The 22,904-nt window shown below is 41.6% G+C and overlaps 1 protein-coding gene across 2 annotated transcripts in view; it reads right to left on the bottom strand.

The window, feature by feature from the left end:
- PELI1 (pellino E3 ubiquitin protein ligase 1) overlaps positions 1-22,904 on the bottom strand; it is a 151,221-nt gene that overhangs the window by 124,195 nt on the left and 4,122 nt on the right. For both annotated transcript variants that reach the window (XM_045514399.2, XM_074341220.1), the window contains exons 2-10: positions 19,425-19,676; positions 19,054-19,286; positions 15,902-15,994; positions 14,487-14,722; positions 13,869-14,337; positions 9,831-12,002; positions 6,208-6,344; positions 2,704-2,759; positions 1,756-1,893 (exon numbers count right to left, since the gene is read on the bottom strand). The gene's annotated coding sequence lies outside the window, so the exon portion shown is untranslated. The remainder of the gene's footprint in view (positions 1-1,755; positions 1,894-2,703; positions 2,760-6,207; positions 6,345-9,830; positions 12,003-13,868; positions 14,338-14,486; positions 14,723-15,901; positions 15,995-19,053; positions 19,287-19,424; positions 19,677-22,904) is intronic.

Here is a 22,904-nt window from a genome sequence, read left to right on the forward strand (position 1 = left end):
GGGAATCTATTAGTGTTTTCAGAGATTGGGATCAGTTATTTGAAAAAGCTTTTCAAGGTAATGATTGACATGCCAGAAGGCCTGGCATCACAAAATAGCAATCCTAGACAAAGTCATTCAACGAGGTTCATTAGCTGTACTGTATTTTAGTATCTGAGAAGCAGTTGTCCTTTAAGAACGGCCACTGCTGAAAAGCATCCTGCCCAATAAGGTTTCATTTAGCGGAAACATTGTGATTCCTCATCTATAGTTTCTGGCATTAACTTTCACTCCTCTAGGAATGTGAGCCAAGTTGACTTTCTCATAGACCCTGAGTTCTGTTATTTCTGAAATCAGTGATTCTATTCATTATTATGTCACAGTAGGACTGGTTTCATACTGATTTTAGAACCTCTTTTCTCTTTGAACCACACAAGCCACCGAATGGCCTGGTTTGCCTTTTAGGAGGTAAGAAATCAAAAGTACTCTGTTTTGACATTTAAAAATTCTTACTAGTGTAGAAAACTAGAGATTTTTCTTAGCAGAGGGGTCCACGATTGCTTTGTAAGATTATCACTTAATTTCACACATTAAAAAACTCTCCAGAGTTAGAAGAAATATCATGACAAGTATTTTAAATATCCATAGTCAAGAACATACCATAGAGGGGGAGGGTATAGCTCAAGTGGTAGAGCTGCATGCTTAGCATACCAAGGTCCTGGGTTCAATTCCCAGTACTTCCTCTAAAAATAAATAAATAAACTTAATTACTTAACTCCCCCCCTCCAAAGAAAAGAATGTCCCATAGACCAAGGTCCTGCCATTCCCAGATGGCTCCTTTAGAATTTCTTTTAATTTAACATTGCTAACATTTTGCTGCTTTGATTGAGGCAAGATGAAGAAATGGTAAAGCAACTCAATGAAAGTAAATTAAAATGCTAAGTGTTGTTAATGCTGTTAAATGTTTTGAAGTTGTTAGCTTTGTGCTCTGTGAATTAAAGGAAGGATATGATCTCAGGCCTGGGTGTGAATCCATTTTCTTCTCAAACACAATTGGAAACACTGGCCCCTATAATTTGATCCCTTCAATATATTAAATTTACTCCAAGTAAATAAGGATAAGGGCAAAGATTTAACTATGAATTGATAATAGCAAAAAAATGGAGGTAACCTAATGTTTAGGTTGCCCAATCTCAGAGGAAGAGTTAAATAAACAATGGCAAGTGTATGCAACAGAATTCTTGTAGCCACTTGAAAAGACGTTGCAGAAGAACATTTGATCATGTGATAAGATGATCAAGATGAACTGAATGAACAATGCAGTTCACAAAATAGTACAAGCAGCATTAGTTTTTAACCCTTCTAGGGTCCACAGACCTCTCTGAAAATCTGAGGAAAATGTACATTTACTCTGGGCCTCCTAACTGCTCTTTTCTCTGGCTACTACTGGCTGGCACCTTACTCTTTTATCCTGGATGGTCTTTTCCAACCTTTGCCCTTGGCAGTTTACCCATAAAATTTGTTTCTCCCTGGTTTGCAGGTTAGGTGGATGATGTAATACTGACTTTGGAACGTTCCCCTAAATTTTACGTAAACAAAAAGACTTCACACATAACTTGTTTAAGATGAGATCTACTATTCTTTCAGATAATTTTAACATTCTTAGCACTCACTTTTGATGGTCATTCATTCATTCATTTTCACACGTGAAATACTCAGCAGAGAGCCTGACATATAGTAAGCAAGCATATAAATGATATTGTTATTTTTACTCACATGCGTTGATTTATCCATTCAAATCCTTATTGAACAACAATCTTGAACATGGCTGGCAAGTGGTGAATAAGGGAGATGTGGTTCTTCTCTCCTAAGGCTTCTTTATGTTTGTCGGGGGAAGCAGACAGCAATCAACCACTAAAACAAAGAGGAGATAGTGACACAAAGTGGAGATAGAGAGTACCATGTGAGCATATAGGGGGGCACTTGACCTCTTCTAAGGTGAGGGAAGCTGAGATCCTAAGGGTGAATTGAGATTAGGTTGGAAGTTGGGGTAGAGCAGAGGGAACAGCGTGCGTAAAGGTCTCTGAGTGAACGCTTGACCTGGACCCCAGCAGGTTTCATAATTTAGTAAAAGTATACTCTTACTCAGTCACTGGCAGTCAAGAGAAGTGTAAGTATACCTCCTTCAAAATGGACTCCTTTCTGTTTTCAAAGTTTATCTTCCTTAACTCTGTTTAGAAACTGGAGGATGTCTGTTGCAATTATGGTGAACTCCCCAATAGCTCCAAATATATGTAGGATATCTTGTAGGAGGTAAGCCAGCAAGATTTCAACAAATCTACAAATCTCAAATTTGAACACCTGGCTCTGAGATCTAATTTGTCCTAGAAATTTTAATAATGTTACCTCAAATTCTGTTTGGGAAAAAAACTCAGGTTAAATTCAGTGTTCTGCATTCATAAAATCCTCAACATTCTTAATCTTTAACTATATATATATATATTTTCTTTTGGTATTAAGTGAGATTAATTCAGAATGGGACAGCATTTAATCACCATTATTTTGCTGCAGGAAAAAAAGTTTCCGCTTGCCCCATAGTGTATGCAGATGTGATTCACTTCCTTCAATGCTTGTTTGTATATATAAATAGATGCAGGTTCACCAGGCACTAAATGTGTGGTAGATCATTTTGTAGGCATACTTGACTAGACTGGACCCTCTTACCAAGTTTCAGTTGTATCAAATGTTGCGGCACGCTTAAGTGCATGAAACCAGGCTTTCTGGAAGAGAAAGTTCAGTGTAAATTCATAGGCAAAGATGTGAGAGAACCACTCTGCAAATATGAAAGATTGAAAGAAATGTTACTTCCCCATATAGAAGCATTACTAACCTCCCTCTTCCTACATAACATCACGTAAGATAATATTACAAATAAATGCCCAGGCAGATGCTGAATTATTTATGAGAACAGACTACTGATGTAGATTGGACAGAAGAAATAACAAAGCAAGAAATGATAATGTTACTGAGGCTGATAGAGTAAACGTACATAAGCAAATGTGACTGAACAATCTCTCTAGAGCTTTACACCCACAGCAAAGCTGCATATGCTGTCACTTGGTTCTTGTAGATCCTTACTTGAGAAGAGAAACAACACCTGGGGAATGAGCTGTACTGTATTATTTAACATTTATTTATAACTTTTCAGCAATTTCCATAACCAGCATTATTTAGTCACAGATGTCTTGGTAATCAGGATCACAGGCTCTGACAGCCACATTTTTTAAGAGCGATGATTTGTAGTATCTTGTCGATGTTTGACAACTTGGAACTTTCTGGTCCTTGCCTCTTCACTATTGTATTTTTACACAGACTACGTTAGCAATGGCAGTTAGAAGATTTAGACGCTCTATTCTAGTGTTCTTTTCAAAAGAAATATCTACAGACTGTCTGTTTCTAGGACTTCATTGTTCTGTTTTTTTTCAGATGTGAGTGGCCAAGATAGTATTTAGATTTTGGCCAAGAGCCAAGAGGAAATCTCAATGGTTACTACTGGGGGTTGGGGTACGGAAGAGCTAAAAATCTTTAGAGGGCATTTTCACTTTTCAGAAAGTTATTCTAGGGTGAAGATATACTCCTAAATCCTCCTGATGTGCCACATCTACTATATCATCCTAATTCTTATGGACTGGATCAGATTTCCTTATAATTTAGCGAAAGCATATTTAAATCATAGCTTTAAAAATTCAAATATTGATAATTCTCTCTATTCCTGATTAGGACTTAAGAGATATACAATGTACCTTGCAATGTGGTTTTCCCCTCTGTGGCCAGAGACTTTTTCATAAAGTCAGATTTGCCTTTCTTTTTTTTTAAGTCTTTTATACTTAGTGCCTAGAACAGTGGGTGCTTCGTACAGAGTAGGTGCTCCATAAACATGAATAAATGAATTTAAGCAACTAAAGTAAACTGGAACAGAAACACTCATCTGACCTACATGTATTGACCTTTGTAGTCTGGGGCCACAAAACTGAGTCACATTTGACACCCACTTTATAATAGCTTTGAGCCTCTGCCAGGCTTCATGGGAAGTTAACCCCATCAAATACCCCCAGATATTTCTTAGGGGCCCTAAGAGTGAGAGCTTGTGTGTTTTTAGAAATAGAACCAATAGCTTCTTCTCTAGCCACCTTGCTGAGCCACCACACCCCAGCCAGCCTCTACCTGCAGCACTGGCAGGGAAGTTACATTTTCTTCTTTCCTACTCCATCTCAAGCCTGATGCAGGCTCTTCCCCTGAATTCCCCAAAGCACAGCTGAAACGAGGCTGCAGTTTGGGGTAAGACTTGACTGAAAGTTTAGTACAGGATGTTAAATACAAAATTCACTCTTCTCCCTTCTGGGTGGATGGACTAGAGCAGCCTTCGAAGCCACGGGCTGAAGATGACAGAGGCACTGCCAGCCTGAGCCCTCAAATGACTATGTGGAGAAGGGCTGTCTGCCAATCCAGAGCTGGTCACCTTAGACCAAAACACAAGAGACCTGGTCTTCCATATTCTCTCTGAGTTAGTGGGCCCCAACTTCAAAAAACAGAGATTTTTATGACTTGGACCTATGATCTTCTGTTTCTGATGCTGAGTCATCAAGTCAGGTGTCAAGTGTGACTAGAGGCCCATGACTAGACCTGCAGTGCAGATTCCAACACTAACCTACCAGCTGTAGGGGTCAAAAGTCCTCTCACTGACCCAGCCAGGGCTGAACAGGGAGGGAAGGAGGATGGTTGGCCTCCCCTTGTGAGAGGCCCTTCCTGGATTCCTACTATGGAGACAGGAAACACAGGAGCAGTCAAAAAGAATCTATTTTTCCTATTATGACATTCAGCTACCCCACCATCCTTAAGAAGCAGCCATTCCTCCCTTGGGCAGCAACAGCAAGTAGTGGGGAGAGAAATTGGAGGTTCCTGTTCCATCATTCCTCAAAAAGGGGGGAGAGTGAAAGTTCTATATGAAAATGTTCCTGCTACTCAAATAAGTCAACTGTCAAATGTGCTCCCTCAGTTGACCTGTTGGAAGAGGCCAGCAGGTAGGATCTATGTTAAAATAAGAGAATGCTTGTCAAAGACAGTGATTTTAGTTTCAGTGTTTGGTAACCCTGGCCTTTTCAGGCCACACCCTCTGGGAGAGAACATACAAGATGATAGATGCAAAGCTAAGGAATCCCCAGACAGCAGAATCACTGCCACCAGTGTTCCCATCCTGTTCCTTCCTGTGGCTGGGTCCTGGGTCACTCACAGACAGGGCCAGCCTAACATTCATGGGATCAATGGAATTATGTAATTTGTGCAGCCACTATGGAAAATAGTATGGAGATTCCTTAAAAAACTAAAAAATAGACTTTCCATATGATCCAGCAATCCCACTCCTGGACATATATCCAGAGGAAACTCTATTTCAAAAAGACACATGCACCCCAGTGTTCATAGCAGCACTATTTACAATAGTCATGGAAACAACCCAAATGTCCATTGACAGAAAGTTGGATAAAGCAGTTTTGGTATATATACACAATGGAATATTACTCAGCCATAAAATGAATGAAATAATGTCATTTGCAGCAACACGAATGGACTTAGAAATTATCACACTAACTGAAGTAAGCCAGAAAAAAGAAAGAAAAATACCATGTAATATCACTTACATGTGGAATCTAAAAAAAAAAAAAAAAAAAAAAAAAAAAGATAAAACAGATTAACAGACATGGAAAACAAACTTATGGTTACCAGGGGCAAAGGGATTGGGGAGGGATAAACTGGGAGTTCGGGATTTGCAGATACTAACTACTATATATAAAATAGATAAACAACAAGGTCCTATTGTTGTTTAGCACAGGGAACATATTCAATATCTTGTAACAGCCTATAATGGAAAAGAATAGGAAAAGGGACATATATACACACACACACATATATATAACTGAATCACTATGTTGTACACCAGAAACTAACACAACATTGTAAATTAACTATACTTCAATTAAACTTTTAAAAAATGTTTTAAATCAAAGTAACAGATTCTAAAATATGTGCTGCTCTTGGAATGACAAACTGGAACATTAAAAAAAAAAAAGCAAGAAAACTGTCTTTCAGCAAAATAGTACTTTGTTCTGCAATAATCTATCCCATGTATGCTGAGAGGAAAGACTGGGCAAGTTACTTGTGCTCTTCACTTACCTAAGTGCTTTAGCTACTCAACTCCTATCCACCCTCTGAAGCAGTATCCATCTCTGAAGTCCACAGCAGCAATACCCACTATCCGTGATGGCATTTGGATGCAGGGCAAAAGATGCAGGGAAACGTTTCCCCAGGGCCTGAACAGAGTAAGTCAGGAGAGAAGATGTTTAATGTTAGGGTCTTAGTGCATCACAGCTGAAACCCAGAGCCTGAGTGACAAAGCCGTCCATGTGTTTGTTAAATTTTTTTCTTTGTGTTTGTGACATATGGGGCCCTCCAAAGCATGGTTTCCTCTTGCCTGACTCTAAGGGCAGTGTGTCTTACAGATTCTCCTTGGAAGTCACCAAAGTTTTCTTGCAGCTGTCACTGGGGCCACCCCTGCTTTGCTGTCTGAAGACTTAATCTGCTGCTCTGATTCAAGGTGCATTTTCTTTCTAATGGTTCTTTCATTAGCATCCCAAATGGACAGACTTATCTTTTCTATTCCCTAGTAGGCCTCTCTCTGGGGAACATGGAGTTGGCTCAGAGGATGTTTGGGTAGCGTTACGTGTGTATTATGTAAAAGCATCCCTCCACACCAACACTCAGCCAGGGCCCCCAGGGCAGAATTCAGGCATCTGGGTCCTTGACCCCATTCCCCAGGGTCGCTTCAGTTCCAAAGTCCTCTTTTCCATTCTTTTCCTTCAGGGCTCACTGGGCCCTCCAGCAAGTAAACCTGGCTCCTGCTCCCCACCCTAGTAGCCAAGGGCTTGAAAGGGCCTGCAGATCAGCACTACTGTTTCCCAACCCCCACTTCCATTGTTTATGCTCAGCTTTCCAACAACATCAGACAACAGGTCCAACTGCTTCATAAAGCTGTCCCAAGTTCCTAATGATAAACTCACAGGAGCACCAGGGAAGACACTGGCCTTTCTATTTCCAGTGCCTGGAGGGCATCCATCCAATTCACCTGAGAGCTGTGCCAAATAATTTATTCAGCCGGTCTGAGGAAGAGGGAGGGGCTAACATATAGCTCTGTTTTATGTCATTTAAAATTGAGATTTCATCTGTCAAAAGACTATTCCAACACACTCTAGGGTTGGGCTTGTGCCTTTAAACAGGATTTATAGCCTGAAATCTACATTTTGATTATAACAGGTAGTTTCTGTTTATGGACAGACAGGTTAACAAAAGACCTGTGGAGACTGAGACAAAGATGCTGCTGCCTGTAACCATGGCTTTGGTGAGATGAGGTCGAATGTTGTAAAGATTAGAAGAGACATGTTGAGCTTAAATTGAATATTTAATATTACTAGATTGAGAGATTTGGTCCTTGAGTCAGCTGAGAAGAAAACCATCATTCAGTTTCGAAGGAAGTGTAGCAAACTCGTCTCAAAACTTGGGAAGAGGGAGTGTGTCCTTTTTTCCAAATGGGGTTGCTTTGTACTCCAGTTCTCTCCTGAGAACTGGATACATCTGTAATTAATTAGGATAGTTCAGCAAGGATTGAGATGCAGTTAGAATTCTACATTCCCATTTTGGCCAACTCTTGGTTCATTTGTTTATGTAGTTTGCTTTTAAAATAATAATCAAGCACTTGCTATGTTCCAGACACTATACTAGGCCCTTTCCCAATATTTACTCCTCACTAAAAAAAAATTCCGTAAGTTCAGGGTCGTTGTGTTCATTTTATAATGACAGAGCTGCAGAGAGAAAGGGTAAGTAACTTGCCCGAAATCTCACAACCAGCAAATCTCAGAGCAGGAATTTTGAGCTCCCAGCTGTCTGATTCCAGGGCCCTTTCCACTAGGGCATCTTGGCTTGTACAATATTTGTAAATACACAAGTTCCTAATGGTTGGTCCAGACAACAAATGCTAAGGACTTTCAGGTACAGGTGGTCAAAGGTGGCTTCACTGCAAAGGTGAGAGCTGCTGCTGCTTGAAAAATGTAGAAAGGAGCTAAAAGGTGATCCTGATGTTAGGTAATGCAGCTACAACTACCTTTAACAGAGGAACGTCTGCTTCTCAAGCTAAACAGTCAGAAAGTTTAGTCTGGGTAGAAACTGCCCTGGACTATGTCAGAATGCCAGATCCTACAGCATGTTGACTTCACATTCAGCAGTAAAATTAGGCCAGATTAAAAAAAAAAAAAAAAGGAATCCGTAATAGGTCTTTAATTTTTTCTGTTTAGGTTTAGATTTGCTTCTGAGGCAAAATACTAGAAAGAATGTGACGCAGGAGTGGTCGCTTTAACACAAATCCACCCCTTCCTCCCCACCAGTTTCAGTGGAACATTTCACCTCCCCATATTCCATTCACTTTTGGTGCCCACCCTTGATTACCTGACTACGTGGAGAGAGCTGGCCATCCGGGCTGTTGGTGTAGCGAAACGTCTTATTTGTGAGTTTTATGCCAACAGGGAAATGATTACAGAATAATTCGTGTTCCACAACCTCTGGCAATGAGAACCTTTCTGAGCAAGGCATTGACATTTCCTTTTCTACTGGTACTGAGCTAACTTTGTGGCATTAAATGAAGGGGATGATGGCGCTGCCTTTGAGTTGAGAAGCAGGACTGAGGACACGGCCCTTTCAGGGCCTTCATACACCTGACTAACTCTCTCTACACGAATGCTTTAAATAGATCAGTGATTTCGCTGAGGGTTTTTTTTTTTTTTTAATGTTTCCTTATGTCACCTTCAAGTTTTCTCTTTCTTCCATGTTTATTTATACCACATGAATTAATCTTATTGAAGAGAGATGTCATGTAACAGTTAAGAACAAGGACTTTGGAGGCAAGTGGGTCAGCTCTGTCACTGTCTAGCTGTGTGACCTTGGGCAAGTCATTTCATATCTCTGAGCTGACTCTGCAAAATAGGGACGTAACTCCTTCCATCCAGGGCTTCTGAGAAGTTAAAAAGTAAAACTGTATGAAGGTAACTTAGCAAAATGCCTGCCACGATGTGACTGCCCCAAAAGGGGTAGCTACTATTCTTGATTTTGTCTTTCATGTTTCTAGTTTCTTGGTGGAAGAGCCACGATTTTTTTTCTTTAACAGGTACCCAACAAGATTGCTGATTGTGTTTGTGTCTATACCAGCATTTTCTAGTCGTCAATAGAAAAAATGTTCCTGCTTTAAGTTTATTCCTCTCTGTGCCCTGCTTCTGGGTGGTCTCTCCCCAGAACCCACTTATCTCATCCTCCACCCTTTACCATCCACTATCAGAATTAGGGCAGAAAATATGGGCAAACTATCAGTTTTCAGCATAGTTTTAATCAAAAACATTCCACATAATCCAGTAACACTAGGTGGTTTATGTTTAAAAAACAAAACAAACCCTAAAACTGTTGTATAGGCCAAAAAACATTTGGTGACTGGATTTAAAACTTTTTTTCAACCAGTCACGCAATGTATACTTAATACAACGCTGAGACTCTTTGAGAATACACTAGCAAGAATTGATTAAACATTTTATAAACTAAAAATTCCATTTAAATTCTTGTTTTTGACCTGAGTGAATAAAGGGATAGGAGTGCTGAATGGTCTGTCCCCAAGAAGGGGGCTTCATGGGGGAGGTCATCTCCTGTGGGGTGTCATTGGCAGAGTCCAGTCGACATGGCCTCAGCCACACTTTCTGACTCACCTGGAAGTGTCCCTCGGGCATCACTCAGGCTCTGGGCCAGCTCACCCCTACTCTTCACTCCTGCTGTGGCCACACCCTCAGCCCAGCAGTCCTTCTTCCTTCCCAGGGAATTAATGTGTTCAAGGCACTTATTAGAAGAGGTGGTAGATCTGGAAAAGGAAACCAAAATGTGGTAGAATGGGTGGAACATTTTGGGGAGTCATTGGCAAACCTAAGTTCAAGTCTGGGCTCTAATATGTTCTGGAGCCTCTGAGTAAATCATTTAGTTTCTTAAGCGCAATTACTTTACCTGTAAAACAGTTCTTCCTTTATTCATAATCAGATATTTATCGAGTGCTTAGTAAGTGCCAGGCATGGTTCTAGGTACCCACAGTGCCAGAGAAAAGGATTAGAGGATATGGGTAAAGGATGTGGGTACAAAGTCCAGTTTTAAAATAGGTCAGACAAGTGTTCATTGAAAAGGTGACATTTGAGTGAACACTTGAAGGAAGTGAGGGAGTGAGCCCTGAGGGTACATGCTGGGGAGAATGTTCCAAACAAAAGAAGTAGCTAGTGCAAAGGCCCTGAGGTAGGATGGAGCCTGATGTGCTGGAAGAAGAGCGGGGAGACTAGTGTGGCTGGAGCAGTGAGGAAAGCAGACAATAGCAGCATATGGGGGCAGAGGGAAATAAGAGGGAGCTAAGTTGTGTGCAGTCTTGGTCATGTCGAGGACTTGGGTTCACTGTGAGGAAGTCCTTGGAGGGTCATGAGCCAAGGCCTTATGTTTGGAAGGGTCTCTCTGGCTGCTGTGTTAAGAATAGACTGTGGGTGGGCAAGGGTGTGAAAGCAGGGACACAGGTTAGGAGGCTGCTGCCTCCAGGCGAGAGATGATGGTTGTTTGGATGAAGGGGTAGCTGTGGAGGTGAGTGGATTTCGTATATATCTTGAAAGCAGAAAAAACACAGTCTGCTGATGGACTGGATTGTGCATGAAAAAGAAAACTGTCGAAGAGGCCTCCCAGGTTTTTGGTCTGAACAATTGGAAGAATTGTGTTGCCATTAGTGGAGATGGGAAAGCTGTGGGGGAGCCGGAAGGGAAGAAAGATTTGGGGTTGGGAGAGATGGGGAGTTTAGTGATAATAATGCTATCTGCCTGCCTCCCTCACCGGATTAAACGTGATGATTCATGCGTAATTTATCATCCTAACAGGCCTTACAGTTTCTAGTATTCAAAGACTCTCTCCCTTCCTATTCAGAAGCGGTCTATTCTATAGAGAGTTGCCCCTCGTTCATTCCAGGTGGTGGTAGGTGGAGGGTTCCTAGCATGTGGACACTTGGATCTGACAGGTATTATCTGAGCTATATTTAGGTGGATATTTTAGGATGGGTCCTCACAACCGTGACTCAAGTATGACTTAACAGTTAATACCTTTATTTCTCCCTGGGGGAATATTGTTTCTAATTTTTCTTTTACATAGCAACTGATGTTGCCATGCAGATCTCTTGGTTGCTTTGAGATGGTAACACTGCTCTGCCCGGCAATTGGCCGGGGCCTCCTAAGCTATGTGGTTCTCACTTGGGTGACTGAAGCTGAGCTGTTACTATGGTGAACTTTACAATTTCCTTTGATTGGTGGATTTCAGAAATAGGTCATCAGTGGAATTCATTATATTTTTTAAGTAAAAATGAAAAATAAGTATCATAAGTTTTCCCCATCATCAACATGAAAGAAATGTGACACAATGCCATAACGAATCACTATCAAATGACTTAGGAACATTTTTTTTCAGAATTAGGGACAACAGGCTGCGCAGAGCTGGGAAGGGGCTAGGGAGATGTATGTGGATTGAAATGTAAACGCCCTTCTCTCTGTGGGATTAAGGGTGATGCTAGGGGCCTGGGTGTGCAGGGCAGGAGGGGTGCGGGCTCCAGGCAGTGCTGATGAAAGCCACATCTCAGGACCAAGTGTTCTTGCGGTATCAGGAGGGTGCTAAGACTTGGGTCATCAGACTCTTTCCTCTGGAGAGGAAAACCCCTGAGTGCTCCTGGCTGGACATGGCTTGACACAGGGGTCCGAGTCCAGCAGGGCTTGTGCTAGCTGAATCATCCTGCCTCCCATGGTCTCCCCAGCCTCACTCATGTGGGTACGTGGCTCCTGGAGGGTCAGTCTTCTGCTCATCTCTGCTCGCAACAACTGGGAAAAAAGGGTAGAGGAACAAGTTTTAATCCTACTTTTGTAACCTAACTCCCTTCTTTACATGAAAAAGTAGGAGAAAGATGAAAGAACCTGGGAGGACGGATGAATGATTTTAAGTACATCTGATCTACCTTTCTTGGCGTGATGGGTGGGGGTGTTGGAGGCAGGGGTGGGAATGAGGCTGGGTGGGAAGGAAAGAATCAGGGAGCCCCTAAACAGAATGGGTAACAGGTTGAGGTGCTAGGGCTAATATTTGACACCCAGAGTGCACCTTCTTTCTATATGACAGAATTATTTTTAGTAATAATCATGCAATAAAACCAATAATAAGCCCCAGAAAATGTATTTTCTTTTATGAAGCTTTGTATCATATCAACAACAAAAAAAATACAATAGATGTCACTATCTAAAAAAAGGAAGGGTTATAAGTAATACTTTCAATTTCATTAATGTTATTTTGAAGAAAGAGATGAAAACTTAGACCTACCTATTGGTCTTTTACAGTAATAAAGAGTAATTTTATAGTTTCTGTTTTTGCAATTAACTTCTGCAAATTTGTCAATGACTTCATCAAACTTGTTATTCTTCCCATATTCCTGATCCATCTTTGATCAAAGAACACTTTTCACTAATTTTAATTCTGGAAGATTTCTTTCACATGAAGCAACGGTTTAAGTAAATAGGAAAAGTCTTCAACTTGAGGACACATTTGGCAGGGATGCATGAAAATCCTATTTGATAATAAATCCCAGAAACTTTAAACACAACTAAAAACCTTAAGTGGTCACACAGAATGATGGTATTGAAATAACTCGAGTTCAGTTGTCTTTACAATCACTGTGCTATCATTGTTTATTTCGAATTAATTGTTTGAATACTGGGATTTGAAGGACCAGAGAGGATGGACACTTGTGCCCAAAGCAAACTTTCTTATGCACTTACTCTCAAAATAAATGCACAGTTAATCCTCCAAATCAACTTCCATGTAGGCTATGTTTACTAAAGGAGAAGCAATAAAAAATGTGCTAAACTGAAGCTTACATTTATGTTGTTAAAACTCAACAGCAATTGCAGCAATTGTTTGGAACCTAGACTAAGGAAAGTTTTGTGTTTTTTTTTTTTTTTTTTTTTTTTGGTGGGGAGAGAGCAGTTTATTACTGACATTGTTTAGAATTGCTTGCCTTGGCAATAATAGAAAGCAGACTGGCTTTTTTGCTGGTTTTATGATTGTCTTTAAGTCTTCTCCAGGCTGTGCACCCCTCAAGGGCCTGCTCCTGGGATGGACCACTTCTCCTGCCCTGGCACCACAACGAAGTAGAATCGCATGATAGTGTCTTGCTGGAGCCAAAGCAGAGTAAAAGGCGATGGTGCAGGCGTCCGAAGGAATGACCGAGAGGCACTGAGAGGCTGTTGGTGGGCGAATATCTGGTAAATTCTCTGACCCTGATACGACCAAATGGATTTTTTTCTCTTCTTACTCTCATAGTAAAAAGGAAAAATAATCAAGCATCATTAGCTTAAGTGTCCTTCTTTCTCATTAAAAACAGTAATGATTCTCTCTCCTTTGCGCGCTATTTGTATAGTTCTTGTGGGGCCTGACATTTCCTCCTGGGGTTTGATTGTTTGTTCTATTTTATTCTGTTCCATGGCATTGTTTTTGACCTCTAATTTTATTTTGCACTGAACTCAGCACTGAGTCTATCTTGGCTAATAAAACATGTGACAGGCTTTGCTGATTCTTCAGAACTGGTTTAGTCACGGGGCAAAAAGGCATTGGACGCATGCAATTGCAGGAAACATTCTGAGGGCTAGAATGATTGGTAAAGGAAGGAGGAAGGGAAAATAGCAGACGTCATGACTTACCCTTCTAGGTTTGCTGCGCATGACACTCCCTTTTTTTCTTGTCACCGCATCAGACAGATATATTTAGATCCACTCTTGTATTAAGAGATGGTTTCCTGGGTAGGGTGAGTTGAAAGTGCTGGTGCCTGAATTTCTACCATTAGTTCTGTATATTCATTTATGTTAAATATTCTTTGCCCTCCACTGGCCTCTAGAAAGTAATTACCTCTGGAGTGTAGGTGCCTCTGGGAGAAGTAACACATCAAGTCTTTAACACTTTAGTATAAATGAGTATATTCAATTGCTTCCTCTGTTATCTGATCATCAGGATGGGGACTCTGGATAACTAGAAAGTCATGGAGACACTTCTCCACTCAGCCTTGCCCAGCCTTGAATGTGTGCCTTTGTTTTAATAGTTCCAGTTCCCTCTCTGAGGATAAACAACAGAAAAAGAGCCACCCTGTTGATAACAGGTCTGAAGGATCTTCATCTGTAAAGGAAAACATGCTTTAATTTCATTTCTTTCCCAAGAACTAGAACATCCTCCTAGCCTACAACACAGCACCCCACCCCCTACTTTGCCCCAAGAGTGCTAGAGGCTTTGTGCCGTCATCTGTGTCTCATTTTTATTCTACTCACACTTGTCTGGGGAGACGGCCCTTTGAGACTTCTTCTTGGCTCTGCTTCAGGCTCCATAATAGCAATGGATCCACGCTTCTTAATCCAGTAAGGGCAGGTGGCAGCAAGCCAAAGTGGCCTCTGCAGAGTACGTTCATAGGAGTGGCACTTCCAGCATGCATTAAAAAAAACCAGGAGCCAACCAGGACAAAAGCCCAGACTGACAGCGTGCCCCTAAGAAGGGTGCCTGCACCAAGCTTTTAAGAAAAGAAAGAAAAAAGCATTTTCTTTTCTATTGAATTGAGTTAATGTTCTGCACCAGCTTTTGTTCATAGAAGCATCATATGTGCATGTGAGTGTGTGTGTGTGTGTGTGCATGTGGACATGCACATGACTAGTTGCTCACACAGATGCTACCTGAAAAATCACACAGGCAAGTTGTAGAGATGATGCGGGAGGGTGCTAAGAAGGCAGCGGAAAGGGTGCCCACCAAAGTTATCAAGAGCAAACGAGGTGACCTTGATGTTGTTAATCCTCTGTCTCCTCTCGAAGTTTAAAAATACATTTATGTCAATATATAATCCACGAATGTTCATTAACTACCTGTTTGGGTGGTTCTGTTCATAATATGTATTTATTCCAAACATAGTTGTTAATAGGGAGTAGGAAACCTGCTCTGGATAACACAGTGTCATCAACCGACTATACTTCAATTAAAAACAATTTAAAAACTAAACAAAAGAATAAGTATAGATTAGGACCCGGGGGAAAACTAGATTCATCATCCTCGGGTTTAGAAACGCGTATATAACTGTAGTACCACTCAAATTCACACTCCCTTTCAAGAGCCGTGTCCTTCACTCTACATAGGTATTTTCCTAAGAATGTCTGTATGAGAGAAATATTTTCAAAATAAATCATATTTTGATTGCTCTAAAAAATGAAAATTCCTGTGGTGAAACTTTCCTTTCTGAAAAGTATGAGTTAGGGATGAGAAGGTCATTGGCCTGGTCATTCTCCTTCTGTGGCTCAGTTTTCTCAGCTACAAAATGAGAGAGTGAGTGCAATGAACGATTTCTAAGACTCCTTCCCAGCTTTACCCTTCTGAGTTCCAAAACCGTTTTTAGTGTGACTAATCACCTCATAATCTGTCCATCATCTTTTTAAATCTGGGATTTTGACTCTGGACTGACTTAATTAAGAAGGGCTCACCTAAATTGGTACGAACGGGCTGTCTGAATTCATTGTTCCTTTTCGCTATTCTTTTGGGATGAAGTAGAATGAGTCATGTGTGGGGAAGTTATGAAAGCACACACAGATCAACAGGAAGACGGAGACAGGAAGAGAGGTAGCGAGAGACGTCAGCATTTTCCCCCAGACAGCTTGAAAGCAAAAGCGGAGGCCACGTTGTTTGCTCACAGCTTTTGTACACTGACCTGTCAGTGTGGGACACCCGGCCACAGAGCACAGCCAGGAGCATTTCCTGGAACCCGGCAGGGTTCGCATGCAAAGGACTGTCCTGCAGGCATCTATGAAGGAGAGAAAGCGTGGGAACCGTATGAATGGCAGGAAGTGAGTCTTAGGCAGGACGCCCCCCTAACCTTTACCCTGTTTGACTATTTCTTGAAATTCTCCCCACATAAAAAAAAATGCCTTGAGAGAGGTTTTTTTTTTCCTTAGTATTTCCATTGTGGGAAATTAAAAGCCTCTTCCCTGGTGATTGTGAAAATTAGGTAATTTTGCACCATTGGTGGCTTTTTGGTGGTATAAACCCATTCTTCTGGAAAGGGCCTATTGGCTAAGAATATTGTTGACATATTTTTAAAGAAATTGATAGCAAAATATGATCTGCCTCTAAATCATACAAATTACTCAATTTGTATATGTATAATCACACTATTTACAGAAAAAAATAACTTGGTTTACCTTAACAGTTATTTTCTGAGCACCTACTCTTTGTCCAGTTGTGTACTTGGGATGAAGAGAGAAAACCTTGTTTGCCATATTTTAATATTCCTTGATGCCCCCTCCTATGGCCTGAATGTTTGCATCACCCCCATAATTCATATCTTGAAAACTTACCCCCTCAATGTGATAGTGTTAGGAGGTGGGGCCTTTGGGAGGTAATTAGGATTCGATGAAGTCATGTGGATGGAGCCCTCATGAATGGGATTAGTGCCTTTATAAGAGTCATGAGACATCTTGCTTCCTCTCTCTGCTCACTACCACGTGAGATTACAAGGAAAAGCCGACAGCCTGCAACCCAGAAGAGGACCCACACCGGGACCTGATCACGCTAGCCTCCTGATCTCAGACTTCCAGACTTTAGAACTATGAGAAATAAATTTCTACCGTTTATAAGCATCCCAGTTTATGTACTCTACAGCAGCCTGAACTGACTAAGATCTCCTCTTAGTATCGATATTTTCCAGAACCACACATTTATCTATTTTTCCTACCTAGGATTTTGTGCTGTGCGATAGCACATCAATAAATTCTAGTTTATCTTTGGTTGGCTATAAAGCAGCAACCTTGCCAAAATTCTCTGTTCAGCATATCGTGGCGCTATGCCAGTCAATGATGTTCTAGTAATGGCTGTTTGCTAATATAGCCCCTGATTCATAGCATGCTGCTGGATTAGCTGAATATTACCAGCTCATCTGCCCCACAGTTTCAGCATTATGGCACCGCTATCACTTACCACAGGAAGGGGAGTAAAGTGTACCCCCATTGGTGACTTAACTCTGTTTATACATAATATCAAAAGGTTGGTTTCTGTATAATTTTCAAAAACCATAACCCTCTTATAAATTGTTTTAACAGACTCTTATGTCATCAGAAAACATACTTCAGCTATATTTTACCTACATAATCTTGGCTGGACGGATGCAGGTAAATACAGCAAAGGCGTACTCTAACCTGGAGTAGGATATACTCTGGAAAACACAGGAGAATGTCAAAGTTCTCTAGACACCTCATTATTTGTCAAAAGTTGATGGAGATGATCCAGGGCCACTATATGCACCATATAATATTACATCGTGAAAATAATAACTACACCCCAAACCCTATAACAGAATAATTAAAACCCAAATCTGAATATGGTAGAACATAGAACTTTAAAGGGAGGGGTATAGAAAAGGAGACAGGAAGTCGTTGAAGCATATCCACTTGCTCAACCATTTTTATGTGGACCACGGTGGTAGTAATTATCAGAACGAGACTGGACATGATTTCAGTGACCCTTCTTGGCACACTGGATAAATGCAAGGCAGGGCACCTTTCAACTGAATGTGTTCAGTGTAAATCGAACCTTTTAGTCTGAGGATCCACTTCTACTCCTGCTTTATCGTCTTATTCTCAGTACTACCTGGTTTCGGCACATGAATAGGAGTGGCTCCTAGCTCCCTCTCCTCCTGCTTTCTTGGTAGCTACACCCTAAGTTAGCCTTACTGGTCTTTCCCAGGATTAGCTGGAGCTGCCATTTTGCTCTTGAATCAAGCCTTCCTTCAAATCCTATGAAAACACAATTCAAAAGAGGATTGTGAGCTCTTGCTGCCTTTGATCTCTGAGCAGGAAAGATGGCTGTAATGTGATTAATGAGCTCAGCTGGACTTTGCCCCATGGCCAAGAGGAGGCTATGGGCTCCCAAGAACATTTAGAGGAGGAACGGGAAGAGACCCAGCATGTTCTGGTGGCAGTAGGCCTCTCGGAAATGTGTAGTCTTGGAGGAGGTGTCCTATCCCAGCAGGGTTGCCTGTCATATAGTGACAGAGATGCGCTGAAGGGGATGGCCACCCACCCGCTCGCAAAGAATAATTCCGCCCTTCTGCTAGCCATATGTTCCCTCCAGTTCAAGGATGTTTCCATTCAGTGTAGCAGCACGTGAATTAACGGGAGAAACAGGCTTGAGTGCGACACGGAGAGGGGCTCAGCCAAGAGGGAGAAGCAGGTAGAAGTGAGATGAGCTGGACTGTGATCAGCTCGAGTTCTCCAGCTCAGAAAGATTGTCATCACTACCCAAACCATACCGAGTCTCGACTCTGTCACCTTCTTCGTAAATGGTGTATTGTTTACTGTCCTGGATGGATTCAGTTCTTCTCAAGAAGGTTACCTTTTAGGGGTTAGGGACAGCTTAGTGGTAAAGTGCATGCTTATCATGCATGAGGACCTGGGAGGCCTCCTACTACCTCCATTAAAAAAAATAAGAAGGTTATCTTTCTTTTTAGCATCCCCTCTTGGTAAAGGAAGCTCTCTGAACTGAGTGGGCACAGGATGGTTGTACCAGCTGTGCCTGGACAATGATGCCTTGTCTAGATGAAGGACTTGAGCAGGGGCTGGATCTAGCCTGCTCAGCTTGCTGAGCTGAGCCCTGGCCCAAGGCTGGGTCAGCTGGAGTAAGGGAACATCTTTGTGTAGTTGGTCTGCATTTTTCTAGTTTGCAGAAAGCCCCCCTGAAGTGCTAGTGCTATGTGAGCACCATCCCAGGAGGGTCCAGGAACCATATGTGATGACATTCTGGTACTTATCCTGGGTAGCTCATGGGGACACCTGAAAGCAGCCCATACCTCTTTAGGTTGCCACTTACCGCTCTTGTACCTGAACAGCGACGAAACCTTGACCTTTAAGAGTTCCATAAATGACTACACTGGTGTAGCTGCTTTTGATGATGCCCCAGGTTCCCTCCAACGTGAGCTCAGAGAATAAACCTTCTACCCTGAGAGGACTCTGAAGACCTGAATTTTTTGTTTGAATTTCTCCTCCAACAGCTGTTTGATCTGAAGTGAGTCATTTAACCCTTCAGATCCTTCGTTTCCTTGCCTGCAAAAAGGGGGTGACAATTTTCATGTTAACAACCGTCCTGAGGATTAAACAAGAGAATTTTTTGGAGAACATTTTGGGATGTAATATCCTGAACAAATACGAATGTTAGGAGTGATCATCACTCCCAGGCATCACCTCGAGTTGGGAAACTGGATATTCTTGCTCCCATTTCGTACAGCGGCCACTTCAAAGTCTTGTGAAGTCTGCCTAAGAATGTCGATGAGAATCCAGCCTCTGTGCTCTGGAAGCCAGGCTGTACCACGAGCTCACTGCTGCTGCTTTGTGGGAGGAGACTTCTTCACAGATAAATAACACTGCTTATGGGAACTTCAGAGAGAAAATCTTCTCTGTGCCATAAAAAAGATTTATTTTCGTGAAGTTAGATATCTGTGAAAAGTAGAAAGGCCAAAGTTTAGGGGACAACCAAAGTCAAGAATCTGATTCTTTAAATGGACCTCAAAATATTTTTGTTAGTTTATAAGCGATAAGAGTAAACATTTGAATCAGACTGAGACAAATGACAATCTCTTGGGTTGTGTGTTTCCCGCTCCAGAATGCCATCTGCAGCCATCCCAAACTCCTTTCAGACTGACCTCTCTTTTGAGTCTTTCTCCAAACCAGCCATAACCTCCCAACTTTATCAAAATTCTCAGTAGGTGGCCCTCCAACTGGGTTGATGGGTAGATGGAATAGGTAGTCATTGAACTTAAGAAATTCCCCCAACCCAAAATATCTCCTGAGTATCCCACTGCTGATGACCTAAATCCTGCTGTTAGCCATTACTTTCATCAAATTAAGAAGTTACCACCTATTAAAACCCAAGTAATGGATTTCTTCTCCTGGAGAAGTAACATATCAAAACTGTAATACCTTTGTGTGAAGGACTTGATTTCAGGGACCAGCAGACTGGTAAAGGATCAGATAGTAAATATTTTACACTTTATGGGCCATCAGGTCTCTGTTGTAGCTACTTAACTCTGTCACTATAGGGTGGAGGCAGCCATTGATGGTACGGAAGGAATGAGCATGGCTGGGTTTCTATAAAATTTCATTTACAAAAACAGGAGGTGGGCTGCATTTGGCCTGTGGGCTGTAGTTTCCAACCCCTTACTTAATTGAATTCTTTTGAAGGGAGCAACCAGCTGAGAACAGGGGAAAGAGCACCTGACACCTGGTGTGCGGGAGGGGAGGTGACCAGTCAGGTGTGAAAATGCGGGACCCAGAGCCACAGGCAGAGATGGACCCTATAAGCCAAATTGCGTAAGAGTTAGTCCTGTCTAGACATTTAGACTTTTTTTTTTTCCTGGTCAAAATTATTTGACTCAATCACTTTGTCTACTACAGATATTTCTACAATTTTTTCATTTGGTGGAAGGATGACATTCATTTCAACTTTATTTAGTATATCATTCTTATTTAGTGTGTCAATTTAGTAGTCACAGGGCAAGTCAGCTCTCATGTTACCATTTAACAGCTTAGAGCACTAGTCATATCATGGAAATTGCTAAACATTAAAAGGGAAACACTTGAATACAAAAAAACTTTCACACTATATTATGCTTTCCCCTTCCTCTGTTTACGCTGAACACTTTTTGACACTTGAAATACGTGATGGATAGTCTGAGAAGTGGATGGTGTTCTGATATCCTTGAAGCTGTGCAAGAAAGAAGCTTTTTGGGGTTTTTTTGTCCAAACAGTATTTTATTTCAGGATCAATGGTAGCTGATGCATGGTGCTCAGTCTTAGCTGTGACATGTTCTTCAAGAAAAAAGAGAGCTTTATGGAAGTCTTTTCAAGCCTCATTCAGATGTGGGGAGGCACATGGAGGAAAGTGCCTGGTCCCCACAGAGCGGCACTGTTGACTCACCACGGAGGGCGTGAGCTTGCTTGATGCACCAGGAGCGGGGTGGGATTTGACCTAAGACATTACTCCTTTTTGCCAGTCCCTCCTACATCAGACAGTGTGACATGGAGGATGACAAATTTATAATTCAGCAGTGGAGCCTGCAGCTGTGGACCAGGCAAGCTAGACTCATAACCACAGCCTCTGAGAAGACTAAAACTGACCAGTTGGGTGAAGAGAGGAAGGGCAGTGGGTTGTTAAATTGGTGCTTCCATGTCACTCTGAGACATGCTGGCTTCTCTCCACTTTTGGGAAGAGGCCCAATGCCTTGGAGACAGTCTAATTCTCTTTTTTATGCATTCATAAAGAAGTTTATTTTTGGTAAAGTCGCTCAAACTGGAATAGACTTGATTGGTTTATATTGGAAAAGTAATTTGGGGCTCATCATCCAAATTACATTAAAAATGCTGAAATGCATTCCAGTTATTACCTAATCTAGCCTACTTCTCACTTTATCAGGGAGATGGAGTAACGTCTAAATTATAGGGCTTGTGTATAGTTTGTGTCCTTAAATATCGACTAGTAAGAGAAAAACTTTGCTTTTAAAAGGGGACTATTAACATTCACTAGATGGTTTATGCATGAACCCCTTTCTTCCTTCTGCAGAATATTGCCAGAGATCTGAATGCAGAAAGGACAGAAGACCCTCACCCTCTGTGCCTTGCACAGCTAGCCCTGAAGGAAAGGGTGATAACCACACCTGCATCAGTCAGGGTACCTCCAGAGATACAGAGCCAGTAGGGCACATGCACATGCGTGCGCGCACACACACACACACAGAGTCAATTCTCACTACTCATGGTAGTTACATTCCATAAAGTTGCCACAAACACTGAATTAGCAAATACTGAGCCATTGCTCCTAGAGGAAATACAGGGTTAGGTTCCTGTGAACTTCTAGTCACAACATTTTCATCAACCGATGAAAATACAACCTTGTTTTATCTGGACTTCTGTTTAAAGACATCTGACTGAATATACACTGTTGATTCATTAACATCAAACTCACAGCCAACAGCACTATAATGCATGCCTGAATAAAGCTTCTCTAACACGTATTTTCTCACAAGGCAAATCACGGCCTTCTGGCATTAGGAACACTAGACAGCACTTCAGCGCTATGCTTACAGGCCATTGTAAACAGCAAAATCACCAACAAAAAGAACAGAAGTATGAAAATCATGGCGGTACACAGACCATGTAAAGGACACTTGTTTGCAGCCTGAGAGCTGGACAAGAAGGCAACGTGTGCTCTAGGTGACAAATTTTTCACCCCTCTGCGCATCTCCGTGAACGACAGTGGAGGCACCACGGGTATTAATTTTGGGCTTATAATAAATTTTAGCAAGTAGGCAAATTCAAAAATTCAGAATCTGTGAATAGTGAAGATCAAATGGATATAGAACAAGATTTATTTAAAGCAATTAGCCTACATGATTGTGGGGACTGGCAGAGAGGGGGCTGGAAACTCTCTGGCAGGAGATGAAGCTGCACTTAATGGGTGGAATTTCTACTTCAGAGAAACCTCAGTTTTGCTCTTAAGACCTTTCAAGTGATTGACAATCAAGACGATCAAGAATAATTTCCTTTATGTAATGTCAACTGATTGTAGATGTCAACTACTTCTACGAAATACCTTCACAACAACACCTAGACTGTTATTTCATTGAACAACGGGGTGCTATAATCTAGCCCAAGTCCACACATTAACCA

The sequence above is a fragment of the Camelus bactrianus genome, chromosome 15 (genome assembly GCF_048773025.1).
Source record: "Camelus bactrianus isolate YW-2024 breed Bactrian camel chromosome 15, ASM4877302v1, whole genome shotgun sequence".
Classification (NCBI taxonomy): Eukaryota; Metazoa; Chordata; class Mammalia; order Artiodactyla; family Camelidae; genus Camelus; species Camelus bactrianus.